This window comes from Pan troglodytes, chromosome X, assembly GCF_028858775.2.
Source record: "Pan troglodytes isolate AG18354 chromosome X, NHGRI_mPanTro3-v2.0_pri, whole genome shotgun sequence".
Taxonomy (NCBI): Eukaryota; Metazoa; Chordata; class Mammalia; order Primates; family Hominidae; genus Pan; species Pan troglodytes.
Genome location: NC_072421.2, coordinates 46,861,685 through 46,879,898, shown reverse-complemented (window position 1 = coordinate 46,879,898; position 18,214 = coordinate 46,861,685). Strand labels below are relative to the sequence as shown.

The following is an 18,214-nucleotide window of genomic DNA, read 5'->3' as shown; positions in this document are numbered from 1 at the left end:
TTACAAGTGCTCATCTCCTACCTGGATGGCACTGCTCTGTATATGGCTGCCCTGTGGATTTTCACAGGGAAGGGAGTATCTAGACTTGAGTGTAACTGGAATAGACAACAAAGAAATGGGGAATACATGCAAGGGAACTGGTTGATGGCCTAAGATAACACCATGAAGCCAATCTCATGCCTGTCTGGTGGTTCAGAGGTTAGAGCTCCAGTCTTTGAGCAACTGTGCCCATTGTTGAGAAGTATGTATACTATGATAAACACCAAAGGTGGGAGTCTTCAGCTAGCCTCCAGGTAGCTCTATTTTAGAGGTCTCTTTCTGTTCCTGAAAGATGGTACAGGAAGTCAGAGTATAATAAGATGTACAGTGAATTTAGATGATGCCAGGCCTTGTGCTATGTGATTTACATTAATTACTTCATTTTAAAATCTTTTTTTTTTTAGACAGAGTCTCGCTCTGTCACCCAGGCTGAAGTGCAGTGGTGTGATCTTGGCTCACTGCAACCTCCACCTCCTGGATTCAAGCGATTGTCCTGCCTCAGCCTCCCAAGTAGCTGGGATTACAGGCGCGTGCCACCATACCCAGCTAATTTTTGTATTTTTAGTAGAGACAGAGTTTCGCCATGTTGGCCAGCTGGTCTTGAACTCCTGACCTCAGGTGATCAGCCCGCCTCAGTCTCCCAAAGTGCTGGGATTACAGGCATGAACCACTGCACCTGGCCCATTTAAAAATTCTCAATGTCTGTCATTATTATGACACCCTATCTTACAGATGAAGAGACTGAAGCCCACAGATATCAAGCAACTCACCAAAAGCTTCATAGCTGATAAACGAACTCAAGATTTAAGGTTAGACAGTTTGGCTCCAGAACATACACCATTGATCTTGACACCATTCTGTAGTTACTAGAGCACCCCATTTACAAAAAAAGGATCAGGGTGATTACATGACTTGCTCAATTTGGACAGCCAGTGAGTTCCAGAATTAAAGCTAACACCTAGGTCTCCTGACTTCAAATCCCATTCTTTTTTCAGGCTGACATTTGTCTTATCCCAGGTCCTCTGGAGCAGTGCATCTCAGACTTGAATGCACATTGGTATCCCCTTAAGGATCTTGTTAAATTGGGGATTCTGATTCAATACTTCTGTAAAGGGCCTGAAATTCTGCATTTCTAACAAGCTCCCAGGTGATGCTATTACTGCCGGTCCTCAGACTATGCTTTCAGTCAAAAGAAGATTTGAGCAACCCCCTGGTTTAGCAGCTGTGGCTTCCAAGCAGGAAAATTTCCTTAAACACATATCTACCTACACACACACACACACACACACACACACACACACACACAAAGACACAGCAGGTGTGTTCTCTGAGTCTCACTTCTGAGACCCCTTAACAATTCCCTTCTGGGGTGAAGAGTCTGAGGCCCAAGGAGGGAAAAGACTCTTCAGGGAGTTATTAGCAGACTGGAACTAGGACCCATTCCACTTGACTTCTCAGCCAGTGTTCCTCCCTTCCACGTTCCTTCCTCTGTTGCATGAGGGTTTCTGGGGAGAACAGTAGTAAAGGAATGGACATTGTTCAATATCACATTATTCATGACTTTGCAGGAAGAAAACAAGGTGATCCTCATTCCAGATCTTCTTGCCCACCATGCTGTACTGAACACATGATTTAGCTGCCCGGGAGGATCCAACTGTACTGTGCCTAGGAGAAAGGTCAAAATGGTTCCCTTCAGAAATCTGCTTGCCCATGCAGCTACCATCCTGGGGAAAATGTAACTACAGCAACCTCTCAGATGCTCAGATACCATTTGTAAGCCCGGTTGCCTGCCCACAAACTCCAGGAACTACCAGTAACTAGATGCTTACTACAACTTTTGTAGTACTATGGTTAGGCCAAACTACTGATTAGACCCAAAATTTAATGGCTCAGATACAGTCTCTTTCTTGCTCACACAAGAATCAACCATGGGTATTCCATATTGACAGGCAGTGCCCCTTCATGTAGACCCAGCCTGTTATCATCTCTGCCCTCTTCAAAATGGCTTCCAAGGCACTCTGGTCATCATCATTCCTGGAAGTAAGAAAGAACGTGGACGAGCATAGCTCAGGGTTTACAACTAGCTTTCAGGATCACCATGGTCAGGAAATTGTTTCTGCCACCCAGAGGTCAGAAAATTGCAGAAAGCCATTGCTGATAGCATGAGTATCCCATTGGCCCCGGGATGACTAGCTTAGAAAGGAGTTTAACAGGGTGCTGTGAAAACTCACATCTACTCTTCCTGCTAGAGGAAAAGTATGGCTTCTAGCTCCCTTCTGTCTTCCAAATTTTCTTCAGAGATTGCATTCGCAAGGGAGTCTGAGAAATATTGTCTCAAGGCCTCCAGTCTCTGAAATCCAGGGAAGGGAATAAGAGTGGGAATGTTGTGGAGTGTCAATAGACAATACCTGGTGCATCTTTGAAATTCACATTAAAGTTGAAAGATTTGTCTCCCTTTTCTTCCTTCCAAACTGAAGTAGAAGACTGCAGAACCCTCTAGTGTCGCTGCAAACTGAGGCGTCAGCTGCTGAGGCAAGCAACAGTGGTTTGTGTCATGAAATTTTCTTTTCCAGGCCCTAAACTCCCTGGGTATAAAGTTAGTCCTAGTTTATATTCCCCAGTATTCTTGTTCCACTGGTTTAAATGTGTCCCCCAAAATTCATGTGTTGGAAAGTTAATCCCCAGTGGAACATTGTTTAGGTGGGGCCTTTAAGTTTAAGAGGCGAGTAGGATTAATGTGGGATGGGGTTCGTTATCGTGGGAGTGGAGTTCTTATAAAGGATGAGTTTGTCCCCCTCTCTTGCTCTGTCTCTCCTCTGTGATGCCTCCTGCTATGTTATGACACAGCAAGAAGGCCTTCATCAGATGTGATGTGGCCCTTCAGTCTTGGACTTCCCAGACTCCAGAACCATGACCCAAATAAATTCTGTTAACTAAAAATTACCTAGTCTGTGGTATTCTGTTATAGCAGCATAGAATGAACTAAGACAGAAAATTGGTACTGAGAAGTGGGGCAATTGTTATAAAAAATACCTGAAAATGTGGAAGCACCTTTGAAATTGGGTAATGGTTAGAGGCTGGAAGAATTTAGAAGAGCAGACTAGAAAAAGCCTAGATTGCCGTAAATGGAGCATAAAGGTCATTTCTGGTGAGGGCTCAGAAGAAGACAAGAGCTGTAGCAAAAGCCTAAATCTTCTTAGAGATTAGTTAAGTGGACATTTTATTACATCATTCTTGCATTGCTGTAAAGAAATTCCTGGCTCTCTGCTCCTCCTGTTCGACAGACAACCACATCTTCTCTTGCATTGCCAGCCGCATCCATGAGACACCATGGGGAAGGTGAAGGTCGGAGTCAACGGATTTGGTCGTATTAGGCGCCTGGTCAGCAGGGTTGCGTTTAACTCTGTTAAAGTGGATATTGTTGCCATCAATGACCCCTTCATTGACCTCAACTACATGGTCTACATGTTCCAGTATGATTCCACCCATGGCAAATTCCATGGCACCGTCAAGGCTGAGAACGGGAAATTTGTCATCAAATGGAAATCCCATCACCATCTTTCAGGAGCAAGATCCCTCTAAAATCAAGTGGGGTGATGCTGGCACTGAGTAAGTCGTGGAGTCCACTGGCATCTTCACCACCATGGAGAAGGCTGGGGTTCACTTGCAGGGGGGAGCCAAAAGGGTCATCATCTCTGCCCCCTCTGCTGATGCCCCCATGTTTGTGATGGGCATGAACCATGAGAAGTATGACAACAACCTCAAGATCATCAGCAATGCCTCCTGCACCACCAACTACTTAGCGCCCCCGGCCAAGGTCATCCATGACAACTTTGGTATCGTGGAAGGACTCATGACCACAGTCCACGCCATCACTGCCACCCAGAAGACTGTGGATGGCCCCTCTGGGAAACTGTGGCATGACGGCCACGGGGCTCTCCAGAACATCATTCCTGCCTCTACTGACGCTGCCAAGGCTGTGGGAAAGGTCATCCCTGAGCTGAACGGGAAGCTCACTGGCATGGCCTTCCATGTCCCCACTGCCAACGTGTCAGTGGTGGACCTGACCTGCTGTCTGGAAAACCCTGCCAAATATGACGACATCAAGAAGGTGGTGAAGCAGGCGTTGAAGGCCCCCCTCAAGGGCATCCTGGGCTAAACTGAGCACCAGGTGGTCTCCTCCGATTTCAACAGTGACACCCCCTCCTCCACCTTCAATGCTGGGGCTGGCATTGCCCTCAACGACCACTTTGTCAAGCTCATTTCCTGGTATGACAATGAATTTGGCTACAGCAACAGGGTGGTGGACCTCATGGCCCACATGGCCTTCAAGGAGTGGGACTCCTGGACCACCAACTCCAGCGAGAGCACAAGAGGAAGAGAGAGACCCTCACTGCTGGGGAGTTCCTGCCACACTCAGTCCCCCACCACACTCCCCTCCTCACAGTTTCCATGCAGACCACTTGAAGAGGGAGGGACCTAGGGAGCCCCACCTTGTCGTGTACCATCAGTAAAGTCCCCTGTGCTCAGCCAAAGAAAAAAAAAGAAGAAAAGAAAAGAAATACCTGAGGTTGGGTAATTTATAAAGAAAAGAGGTTTAATTGTCTCACAGTTCTGCAGGCCGCACAAACATGGTGCCAGCATCTGCTTGGCTTCTGGGGAGGTCTCAGGGAGCTTTTACTCATGGTGGAAAGCAAAATGGGAGCAGCCATGTCATATGGTAAGAACAGGAGCAAGAAACAGCGAAGGGGAAGATGCCACACACTTTTAAACAACCAGATCTTGTGAGAACTCACTATCACAAGGACAGCACCAAGGGGATGATGCTAAACCATCCCCTTGGGGGATGAGAAATCCAGCCCCATGATTCAGTGACCTCCCACCAGGCCCCACCTCCAACATTAGGGATTACAATTGAACATGTGATTTATAGGGGACAACATCCAAACTATATCAGTTGTGATCAGAATGTTGGTAGAAATACAGACAGTAAAAGCCATTCTGATGAGGTCTGACAGAACTGAGGGACAAGGTATTGGAAACTGGAGTAAAGGCCATCCTTGCTATACATTTGCGAAGACTTTGGTGGAATTTGTGTTCATGTCCTAAGATTTTGTGGAAGGCAGAACGTAAGAGTGATGAACTAGGATATCTGGCAGAAGAAATATCTATGCAGTAAAGCGTTCAACATGCTGCATGGCTTCTTTCGGCTGTTCACAGTAAAATCAGAGAAAACAAATGATTTAAAGGCAGAATTTATAATTAAAAGGGAAGCAGAATGGAAAGATTTGTAAAACTTCCAGTCTGGCATGTAAAGAATAAAAAAGGATGCTTGAGAGAGAATACTAAGGGTGTGGCCAAGCCACTGTTTGCTAAAGAGATTAATATGGATAGAAAGTTCTGTTCATCAGTATATTGGGGAGAATGACCCCAAAGGGATTTCGGAAATCTTAAAGGCAAGCTAGGATTTTGAAAGCAGGGTTTCCAGAGAGTTCCCTGAAGGACCTCAGCATTCACTGCCCTGTGCCAACTTGGGACTCTGCCCCCTGAGTTCTGCACAGTGCTCCTCAGCCACCTGGCCATGGCTCAAGAAGGCCCAGGTAGGGCTCATCCTACCACTTCAGAAGGTAGAAGCTGTAAATCTTGCTGGCGTCCACAAGAAGCTAATTCTGCAGGCATTCGGAATGTAAAAGCTATAGGGCCATGTCAGATTTCAAGGATGTAATGGACAGCTTGGCAGCCCCGGCAGACTTGTCACAGAAGTAGAGCCACCACAGAGTCCTCCTAGGGTATTACTTAGTGGAGTCATTGGAGTGCGGCATCTCCTGAGACTACAGAACTGTAAGGCTAGCAGCATGCAACTCCAGCCTGGGAAAGCTGCAGGCATGAGACTTTAACCAGTGAGAGCTCCTGGGTGGTCTGAGCCCAGCAAAGCCATAGGGGCAGCACTGCCCGAGGCCTTAGGGGTCAAACCCCTACCCTAGTGTGCCCAGGATGTAGGGCATGGAATCAAAGGAGATTATTCTGTCTTCTTAAGTTTCAATATTACTTTCCTTCTTGGGTTTTGGACTTATTGGGGATCAGTTACCCCTTTATTTTTGCCTCTTTCTCACTTTTGGAATGAGAATGTCTATCTTATGCCTGTCCTACTGTTGTATTCTGGAAGTAGATAACGTGTTTAATTTCACAAGCTCATGGCTGGAGGAAAATTTGCCTCAGGATGGATCATACCTTGAGTGTTACCCATATCTGATTTAGATGAGACTGGACTTTTGACTTTTGAGTTGATGCTGAAACAAGTTAAAATCTTTTGGGCTACTGAGATGGAATGAATGTATTTTGCCTGTGAGAAGGACATGAATTTTGGGGGCCAGGTGTGGAATGCTATGGTTTGAATGTGTCTCCCAAAGTTCATGTGTTGGAAACTTAATCCCTAATGCAGCAGTGTTGAGAGGTGGGATCTTTAAGAGATAATTAAGTCATGAGAGCTTTGCCCTCATGAATGGATTACTGCTATTATCTTGGGAATAGTTTCCTGATAAAAAGATGAGTTTGACTCCCTTTCCTCTCTTTCTCACCCATATGATGCCTTCTGTCATGTTATGCAGCAAGAAGGCCCTCACCAGATGTGGCCCCTTCATCTTGGACTTCCCAAACTCGAGAACTGTATGCAAAATAAATTTCCGTTTGTTATAAATTACCATTTTGTGATATTCTGTTACAGAAGCACAAAATGAACTAAGACACTTGTATACACTTGTACATGTATGTACTTGTGCATGTGCATATACATGCACTTGCAGACCCATATCTCAGACAGAAAATCTCCCAGTGTCACAGTGGAGAAGCTTAAAACATTCCTAAATCATGAGACAAAGTTTGCTTCAGATGAGTTGGGAGAACTTCGTAGATTCTGCCCAAATGCCACTGGCCTCAGAGGCCAAGTCTGCAGTCATGGAGGCCCTCAGGCATGGAGCATCCTCCTGTGCACTGTGCTTGGAGGAAAATTCCAGGATTTCTTTTGTGTGGCACCTTTGAGAGCAGTCCCATCAATAGAAACAACCTACTCACCCTCCTGAGAGCCCCATCTACTCAGTGAACACTCAATGAGCATGAGCAAACTATAATGAATGAAGAGTCATGTTTCCCAAGTGGGGTTCCTGATGAAGGAGTTCTTGAGTCAATGATTCTGACCTAGAGAAATCTTTTGCTGGAGAAAATGAAGCTAAATGAGCTGGATTAAGACTGATAAACCCATTGCCCTCGTGCTGCCGTTATATTCTTCTACATCCATGGCCGCTATTGTTTGTCAATAATTGTACTCTTTCCAGCTGAGGTCAGACAAGGTCTTAAAATCATTCTCAATGGTATGTTCTAGACTATGTCTACCAATCAGAGTTGGCAAATATTTTGAAATTTATTTACCATGCCTGCCTAAGTGTAGCATTTCACAAAATGTGTTCCACAAAACATTGGTTCTCTGGCTTATTAGCAAGTATGATGTAAGAGTTCTGTAATTGTGAAAACTTGGGAAACATTGTGTACAAATGTTTTGTCATGTTAGGACTTCTAGAACCTGTAAAATGCTAATTTACTGTATAGGTCTCCCATAATACGTTTTCCAAGTGTGTCTCACTATAGAACTTATTGCGAAGATCATATGGAGAGACGAAAAAGATTATTTGCTGAATAATAATGTGTCCTATAGTTGCCTGAAAATGGGCTAAGTGGGATAAATGGCTGCTGATCCTCCAAATTAAATGAGGGACTGCTCATGATCTCAACTTCTCACAAGGTTGCTGGGCAGCTGTCATTTTTAGCACTCCCCTGAACAACCGGCATCCAAGCTCAGATTCTACTTACAATGGCACTTTCATGCTCTACCTATGAAAAGGAAGAGAAGTAGGGGATGGGGGTCCTTTCCTGGTTCATGCAGTTGCACCCAGCCCAAGCATGTGTCTCTGCAAGATAATAAGGGAATGGGAGACCTGTGCCTTTTGCTGACCCATGCATGTGTGACCCTGCCTGCCTCAGTGATACTTTCTGGTGATTGACTAGGCCCTTTGCTTGATAGTAGTGCCTAATGTGGAGTGATCATGGCAGAAAAGTTTCACTGTTTCATTCAAGGGTTGCGAAGCATCCTCTCTGGGTTTGAGGACAAATCACCCATAATGCTCATGATTGAATGGCCTCATTTTCTGTGGCCCATAAATGCCCCTAAACTGACAGGCAATTTGAATTGATAGCCTTTTGATTGTATGGCCAGAATGTCTCTAGGTCACAGAAACACTCCTGAATGGGCAGTTCATTTGGCCCTAGGTAGCTAGTCACTGGGTAGTTACAATGTCTGGAGGCCACAGATGTAAACCTGAATGAGCAGATAATTTGGCTACATCACTATGGTAAAAAAAAAAAGAGGCTGAGATACAAGGCTGCCTATTGTTATATTTCTCAGCTTTTCTGTGTTTGAACTTTAAAGAAGAAGAGAAAGGGACAAAAGAGAGCCCACCCCACCCCCAAATCTGGTCATCACTGTGGCAGCTGATGCAGCCCAACTCCTCAGATTCAATCATTATACAATGTACCAGACAGAGGACTTTTGGATAAAATCAGGTATAGGTAAAACTGTTACAATTCATGGAAATAATAATAAGACTTCTCCCAAGACTGGTAGTACCATGCAGGGCTGAAGAAATCTCTGGGAGACTGGATTATTTGTCTACATGATAAAGGGGTGACATTCATGCAGTTGAATGAAGCAAGTGGTGAGTAAAATGGTGTTCAGTACAGAACTCTGCAGCAGAATGACTCTGATGAGCACTGACCCAACAGTCAACAGGAGGGATCAGATATGTCTACTGACATATCTGGAATATGTCATATATGTCTATTCCTGAAATGGGGGTTCAGGGGAATTAGGTTCACACACACATGGGGCAGGAGCATCCCTGAGCTCCTGAATGTAGAGGTAATATCCCTACAAGGTTGGAACTGCTTTGAAACAGCTTGCCATTTTAGTATGGTTTACGTGGGAATCTTGGGAGTCAAAGTTCCTGGGAGTCCAGTGATAAGCCTTGACTCAAAATGGTGAATGGGAATATGGTGCAACCTTTTAAGTGGAAGATGCCCCTAACTTTTCTCCTTCAACCAGAGAATATCATAATGGATGAGATAATCATCATGCTGGATCCACATACTCTGTCTTATGGGATAATAGACATGGGGTCCTACAAAGTAGCCCAAGTCTGGCTGGACTGGACTCATTCATTTAGACTTGTGATAGTGGCCTCCAAAACAATTAGTCTTGTGACTTACTGTAAGAAGGAATACTGATGAAAAGTCAACCAAAAAAACAACCATGACTTCTGGTCTCTCTACTCTGGGGAGGGCTCATGAGTTCCAGGAGTCAGAAGGTGGGGAGGGGGGAACAGAATCCCCCTCTCCATGTGATGTCCTCCATAATGCCTATCCCCTACATCTTACATGGATTCCCAGGGTCATCTTCTCTGTACCTACTGGGATGGGATGAAGACAAAGCTAACCTTCCTCTGCCTACATGATACCACATGATGGGGCACATGTGCAGAGGCCAATGACAGAGGGTGGTGTGAAATCTGAGGGGCTCAGACTCCCAAGGAGGTATCCCTGTGTCCTCGTGTTGGAGGAGTAGATGGAGGTATGGCTTCTCCTTTGGAGTACATCATTGTCAGCCTTGCTCCACTCTTCATCGAAGGCTGCCATCATGTGCACACACTGAACTTGGCAGCTGCCCAATGGGTGCTCATCTGGGTGTGGGGACGAATGGCTCACATTGCTCAGATTAAGGAATCTGGCTTTGCATCCATTGGTTCAGCAGACACAGTCTTCTTCTGAGGTCATTTGTGTTGATAAAATGGTAATTCCTGGGTCTCTGTGGAATGTACTCTGAGAAGAGGATAGACTGTCTGGCTCCTCCCAAGTGGAATGTCAAACAGTAGTTGGTTGGGCATGGATATGTCTAACCCCAGAAAACATTCTTCTTTTCTTCATCAAATAGCAAGAACATTACAATAAAAAAACCTTACTTTAGAAGAGACTGTTTTGTAGTTAGAGACAGAAACAGACATGTGTCAATTCAATGTAATTTTGTTGTTGTACAGAGTGTCGTTTTTTCTTGTAGAGTGTATTATTGCTGCCCTCACAATATTGGCTCTGAAGTTCCAAGCACTGGTGCCCCAAATGACTGTTACCAGGGGATGGAAGCTATTCAATGTGTTATATTATATGTTTTCAGCATGGCCTTTTCCTGTTCAAAAAGATACACTTAAATATTTAAACTGGCAACATTTTCCTGGTTAATTGGCCTTTTTAATTGGCCTATCAAAATAACATTGTTTAGGTTGGGCACGGTGGTTTATGCCTGTGATCCCAGCACTTTGGGAGGCTGAGGCAGGTGGATCATCTGAGGTCAAGAGTTTGAGACCAGCCTAGCCAACAAGGCGAAATCCCGTCTCTACCAAAAATACAAAAAAAATTAGCTGGGCATGGTGGCCCGTGCCTGTAGTCCCAGCTACTCAGGAGGCTGAGGCATGAGAATCGCTTGAACCTGGGAGGTGGTGGTTGCAGTGAGCCGAGATTGCACCACTGCACTCCAGCCTGGGTGACAGAGTGAGACTCTGTCTCAAAAACAAACCAACCAACAAATAAACAAACAAAAACTATATATATGTGTGTGTATATATATATATACAGAAACAAACAAAAACTATATATATATATTATATGATTGTTTATCTCCAATCATCCAATCGTTCTTCTTGCCATAAAATCTACTTTGTCTAATATTAATTATATCAGTTGGAGTTTAGTAGGATACATACAAGAAATTGGCTTACATCAGCGGTCCCCAACCTTTTTGGCACCAGCGACAGTTTTCGTGGAAGAGAGTTTTTCCATTGATAGGGGCAGGGGGATGGTTTCAGGGTGAAACTGTTCCACCTCAGATTGCCAGGCATTAGATTCTCATAAGGAGGACTCAACCTAGATCCCTTGCATGCACAATAGGGTTCGTTCCTGTGAGACTCTAATGCCGCTGCTGATTGGACAAGGAGGCACAGCTCAGGCAATAATGCTCTTGGGTGCTCACCTCCTGCTGTGCAGCCCACTTCCTAGCAGGCCACAGATCAGTACTCGTCCATGACCTAAGGGTTGGGGGGCCCCTGGCTTACATGATTGTGGGGGCTGGCTATGCAAATCTGAAATCTGTAGGGCTGGGCAGCAGGCTGGAAACCCTCAGGAAAGACCTGATGCTGCAGTCCACAGGTGGAATTTTCTTCCTCAGGGAAAGCTCAGTTTTGCTCTTAAGATCTTTCAGCTGATTGGATGAGGCCCACCCAGATTACTGAGAATCATCTTCTTTACCTAAAGTCAACTGATTATAGATGTTAATCACATCTCCAAAATATCTTTGTAACAACACCTAGATTAGTATTTGATTGAATAACTGGACACTATAGCCTAGCTAAGTTAACACACAAAACTAATCATCACCGTCTACCCCTTGTAATCTTGGTACCATACACATCTCCTTAAACTATGCTTAATCTTCAAATAAAGATAATAACAAAGTCATATTTCCACCTAACATGATACAATTATCCAGCATACAACCAAAACTGCACCAACTCTTTCCCTAGAAGAGGATGCAAATACCTTTGAATAATGTTCACTCTTCTCCTTGACATCCTGTAACTGAAATAAATACTGTGACGTGAAGTTAACTATTATTAATACATCTTATGTTAGATTATAAAGGGATAAGAGAGGGAAGAAAACAAAAATACTACACATGCACACACACATAAATATCACATATTCATACAAAAACAAAGAAGAAATAACAATTATAGTCCTCATTTCTGCAACCAGTCATGTGCTCATAGCTAGGTACTTATAACTGCCATCTTTCATTACTATTTCATATTCCCTTTGCCCTCAGCAAACACCTCAGCTGGTTGTGGTATTTTGCCTGGTGGGGTTACACAACCTTCATTTCTGAGGGGTGTGGACAATTATGAGTCCTGCCTGGATTGAGTTGTAGTTCTTCATTGACTTTAATCACAGCACATGGTGGTACGAAGGGATGCCCTAAGGAAACTCCAGTACTCTAGATAAAATCCTTCTTACCTTCAATTGTATTAGCAGCCCAGTTTCTCCTTGCTCATCAGGCCCAATCACCCCAGCTAGTACAGTAACTTCCTTCTTTGCCTGTTGATTTAGAGGCAAGAGGAACCCAAAGCAGCTGGATGGCAGTCTTAACTTCCAGTTCAATGGAATCATTGTTGTGTCTCCTAGTGGAAAGCATTCCTTCCTTTGAAACTAAGATCTCTAGACCAGTAAAACATAAGGTCGCAGAGATTGGAAGCAAAAATTTTGCTAGTGGATATCTAGGGGTGGGTAGTGCCATTCTCATTTCCATCCCTTGATTCTTGGCTTCTGCTGAGATGGTTGATTGGGTCCATGAGTAACACACCTAATCTCTTCAGCAAAAAGTTATTTAGCAAAACCCTTAACCCTCTCCCTGGAACATTTATTCCCAACAGTGAATTTTCTTTTTTTTTTTTTCCCAACAGTAAATTTTCTTTTTTTTTTCCCAACAGTGAATTTTCTAATTTTAGCATCTTTTGCAAACTTGGTAGGCCAAGAACCTCCCAAATCATCAAATGCTCATTCCATTTTGTTTAACAATTTCTTTCTCAATTTATCTCTTTCCTCCTGCATTTTACTTTAAGCAGCAAGAAGAAACTAGGCCACACTTTTAGCACTGCTTGGAGATCTCTTCAGCTACATCCCTAAATTCATCACTTACAAGTTCTGCTTTCTACACAACTGTGGAATACAACTCAGCCAAGTTTTCTGCCACTATATAACAAGGATCACCTTTTCTCCATTCCCAATGCACGACCCTCATTTCCTTCTGCATTCTTACTATACATGCCTTTATTGTTCATATTTTTATCAACATTCTGCATAACAATATATGTATTCTCTAAGGTTATAGAAGCCTTCTCTACCATACTCCTCATTTCCTCCTGAGCCGTGACGTGAATTGCCTTGATGTTCATATTTCTACTAACAATCATTTCAAGGCAATCTGGAATTTTTCCATCATGCTTCTTAAACTTTTTCTAGCCTCTGTCCAGTATTCAATTCCACAGCCATTTCCATATTTTTAGCTATTTGTTACTCCAGCACCCTGCTTCCTAGTACCAAAATCTTTATTAGTTTCCTAGGGCTTCTATAACAAATTACCACAAATCTAGTGGCTTAAAAACTGAAATTTACTTTCACACAGTTCTGGAGGGCAGAAGTCTAAAATCAAGGTTTGACAGGAATGCAATTCTTCCAAAGGTGCTGGGGAAGGATGCTTCCTATTCTTCCACCTTCTGGTGGCTCTGAGGAGTCCTTGGCTCATGGCTACATAACTCCAGTCTCTGCTTGTCTTTACTGGTATTCTCCTCTTCTCTCTCTTCTCCTCTTAAGTCTCTAATAAGGACATTTGTCGTTGGATTTAGAGCCCATCTGGATAATCCTGAAAAATTTCACCTCAAGATCCTTAATTTAATTACTTTTGCAAAGATCCCTTTTCCAAATAAGGCTACATTCACAGGTTCTGGGGGTTAGGACATATCTTTTTGGGGACTACCATTCAACCCACAATATTAACATAGCTACACCAACCATCTTTTGATTAGTGTTTGCATTGTATATTATATTACATCATTTTGCTTTTCATCTCTGTTTTCATATTAATGATATATTTCCTGTAAACCACATATAGTTACCCTTCTTTTTAAAATCCATTCTGACAATTTGAGCTTCATCATAATTACTGATATATGTATGTTTCAGTATACTATGTTACTACTTCTCACCTGTTTTGTCTCCCATTATTTGTTCTTTTTTTTTCTCCTTTCCTGACTTTTGGATTAATCAATTAACTTTTATTATTCTATTTCCCTTCCTTCACCTTCTTAGTTTTGCATTCGTTAATCATTATTTTAATGGTTCTAAGGATTATGATGTACACCCTTGATTTATTAGTCCACTACAGATTAGTATATTTACTACTTCCTCAACAATGCAATGATGTAAAATATTTCAACTCAATTAATTCCCTTTTATATTTTGTACTATTGTTGCTGTGAATGTCAGTTCTATGTATATTTTAAGCCTTTCAATACATTATGATAATTGTTTAATACAATCAGTATTCATATAGGTTGACCTACATATTTATCCTTTCCTGTACTCTTTATTCCTTTTTGCATTTTCATATTTTGGGGCTCATTATTTTCTAACCTGAATAAATACTCTGGTGACAATTAATTGTATCAGTTTTGGTTTTTCTGAGACTAGTTTTACTTTATGTTCATTTTAAAGGATATTTTCACTGGGAATATAATTCTGGGCTAGCAGCTAAAAATAAAACTCAATTTTCTAAACTACTTTATTATACATCAAGAGTTGGACTTGTGACAGTTCTGTCTAATAATGAGCAAGTGGAATTATCTGGAGAGGGTATTTGTTTTTTGAGACAGGGTCTCACTCTGTCACCCAGGCTGGAGTGCAGTGGCATGATCACAGCTCACTGCAGCCACCACCTTCTGGGTTTAATCAATCCTTCCAGCTCAGCCTCCCGAGTAGCTGGAACTACGGGCCAACACACTGGGCTAATTTTTGTATTTTTTGTAGAGCTGGGGTCTTGCCATGTTGCCCAGGCTGGTCTGAAACTCCTCGGCTCAAGCAACCTTCTGCCTCGTCCTCCCAGAATGCTGGGATTACAGGCGTGAGCCAACACACCCGGCCAGAGAGGGCATCTTTCCCCAATAAAAAAGGAAAACCTGGAAAGGAGAATATATTTTTGTCATTAACTTCTTTATCCTTCCTTACACTTGCCTGGAATGTAGACAATACCTGGTGTAGGCCAGTCATCTTGTAGCAATGAGGCAAAAAACAAGAGGACAAACTAAGAGCTAAATAGTAACAATATGGGTCCCCCCTGACAGAATCATTGAGCCATTGCATTAGTCCCAGACTGACTGTAACCAGACTCCTTATCAGGTGAGCTAACTAAACATCTTGTTTTTGTAGGCCATTGTGAGTGAGCTTCCTGTTACTTGCAGCTGAAAATATTTCTAATATACATTGAGATTTAGGAGAACTTAATTTTAATTCTAATGCAACCCCAGTGAATGTCTGTGCAGAAATACATTGCATTTCTATATATCAACAAAAAGACGTTTAGATAATGAAATTAAACAAAATAGTTTACCCCTAGTGCCCATTATCTTGATCTCTAACCACCATTCTCACTAAAAGGGCACCAGAGATTTTTTGGGTAATGTCTAATTCCAGGTCTGGGGGTAGAAAAATACATGTTGCTCATGGGCTATCTTATTGTGCTAAAAAGCAAGGAAATGCTTAAAGATTCATGGGGCCCCATGACATAGGCAGCATCATGAAGGGCCTTCACTGGCCACATTTGAGATCATTTCAACATCAAAAAGAATAACGGCCGTAATTTATTCTAACACATTCGATAAATTAAATTCCCTAAATTCATAGTGATACTTCAAAAACATTAAAAGGAAAGGTTAAAAGGAAAAAAGGTTAAAGCTGTTTGTTTTGTCTTATAATGGATTTCAGGTTAACAGACTCTCAGATGAAAGCTGGATACAGAAAGTTTATTGGGAAGAGATCTGTGGAGAAACATCTGTAAGAGGGTGAGGAAGACAAGACTGGACCGAGAGAGAAGTTGACCTATAATGCAGTTACAACTGAGGCCTGAGACAATTCTACAGAGAGCTCTGGAGCTGGGATGGCCCTTCAGAGTTGTCTCAAATTAAGGAGAGTGGGCTGAACCTTTGTAGAGTCATGCACTGCCTAAGAATGTTTTAGTCAATGTCAGACTGCATATACAACTGTGATCCCACAAGATTATAATGAAGCTGAAAAATTCCTATCATCTAGTGACATTGTAGCTGTCATAACATCTTAGCATGATGCACTACCTTCTCTACATTTAGATATGTTTATGTACACAAATACTTACCATTGTGTGACAATTGCCTATAGTATCCAGTACAGTCATACGCTGTACTGGTTTGTAGCCTAGAAACAATAGGCTATGCCATGTAGCCTAGGTGTGCAGTAGATGATACCATCTAGGTTTGTGTAAATACACTCATGATGTTCGCACATGGATGAAATTGTCTAAAGGAGCGAGCATTTCTCAGAATGTATCCCCATCAGTAAGCCATGCATGACTTGTATTTCTACATCAGATACTCATTGACTACTGCCTGTTCCTTGAGGGGTGAAAGGGGTGGGTAGCCTTGAGTAAAGCAGTTCCCTGTAGCCAAGGTCAGTTTGAAATGAGGGACATAGCTGTGAAGTCAGTAGCTGATTTTCCCAGAAGTGGGAGGATAGTGTGTTGGCCCTGAAGAGGAGATCTGAGCAGAGCAACACATTATTTACTACAGCCATTATTTATAAAAGAATGCCACCTAATAAATATACAAATAATTGTGTAATTAGTAAATCACTATTTTGCAAGCCTCAGTGTAATAATTGATTCAGGCAAAGATCCTTGAGGGATGTTAAAAACATTCAATAAAAGTTGTTTTTGAACAGGATGCTAACATCCCGCTCTCTAAAATGTCAGTCCACAGATTACTTGCTTGTTAGAAAACTTAGCATCATTAAAGTGGTTGCACAATATTACCCATGAAGTGTTCTTGGTCATTATTAAGTATTCTGGTTAAAAATGCTTAACCTGAAACTGATCAAACCTCTAGACCTAACTTCAAGTCTACAGAAAATACAGGAGATAAAGGAAGAGTTAGATGACATCATGAGGAAATAATCAGATGATATAGAATGTGGGACAGTCTACAAGTTAACTGGCCTGGTTTCTTTAACAAGTCAGTTTCTTTAACTGGACTAACAGGCCAATGCAAGGTAATAATGGTAGTGCAGTTTTTGGGTTTTTGGTTTTTTTGAGACAAGGGCTTGCTCTGTCACCCAGACTGGAGTGCAGTGGCACAATCATGGCTTATTGCAGCCTGGACCTCCCTGGCTCAAGCTATCCTCCCACCTCAGCCTCCCGAGTAGCTGGGACTACAGGCATGCACCACCACATTCAGCTAATTTAAATTTTTTTTTTTTTTTTTTTAGAGACGGGGTCTCCCTGTGTTGCCCAGGCTGGTCTCAAACTCCTGGTCTCAAGCAATCATTCTGCCTTGGCCTCCTGAAGTGCTGGAATTATAGGCATGAGCCATAGGGCCTGGCTTATAGTGTAGTTTTTGATCTCCCTAAATGCTATCTTAAAACCATTATGATAGCAAAGAACCATTATGATGGCAAAAGAAAAAATTTCCCAGATTACATTATGAACAAAACGAGGTGACGAGCATCCCCAGGAACACCAGAATGCAAATGGTTGCAACCAAACCATTGACAACGGCAAGACCTTTGTAGGTCCTGTACAGGTTTAGCAGCAATACAGAGAAGTAGTGGAGAGAATATAAGGATGTTCTGGCGCGGGGTGTAATCCCAGCACTTTGGGAGGCTGAGGCAGGTGGATCATGAGGTCAGGAGTTCAAGACCAGCCTAGCCAACACGGTGAAACCCCATCTCTGCTAAAAATACAAAAATTAGCCGAGTGTGGTGGTGCACGTCTGCAGTCCCAGTTACTTCGGAGGCCGAAGCAGAATTGCTTGAACCTGGGAGGTGGAGCTTGAAGTAAGCCGAGATGGCCCCATTGTACTCCAGTCTGGGCAACAAGAGTGAAACTCTGCCTCAAAAAAAAAAAAAAAAAAAAAAAAAAAGAATATATAGGGATGTTCTGATGGCCCCCAAAAGCCCAAAAACACCGAATTTGCAAATACTCCTGAACTCAATTAGTTACTGTCTCAGTTTCTACCACAGGAGTTACTCCTACCACCAGTTTCCTCACCTGACAGCCTGTCCACTTGGGTCACCACCCTTCAAGATTCTTCCAACTGGCTGCCTTCTTGGCCCCTGGGAAAAACCCACACACCTTCACCCCACCAAACTCTGGACATACACGCTGTCTAGACTCGCTTTCCTTACCCTGCCATGTCAGGCTGCTACACGAGCCTCCTCTCTACAG

The 18,214-nt window shown here is 42.8% G+C and overlaps 1 pseudogene; it reads left to right on the top strand.

Annotated features, from left to right (window-relative positions):
* Window positions 1–3,355: 3,355 nt before the first annotated feature.
* LOC107971208 (glyceraldehyde-3-phosphate dehydrogenase-like) lies at window positions 3,356–4,467 on the top strand (annotated as a pseudogene).
* Window positions 4,468–18,214: the final 13,747 nt, after the last annotated feature.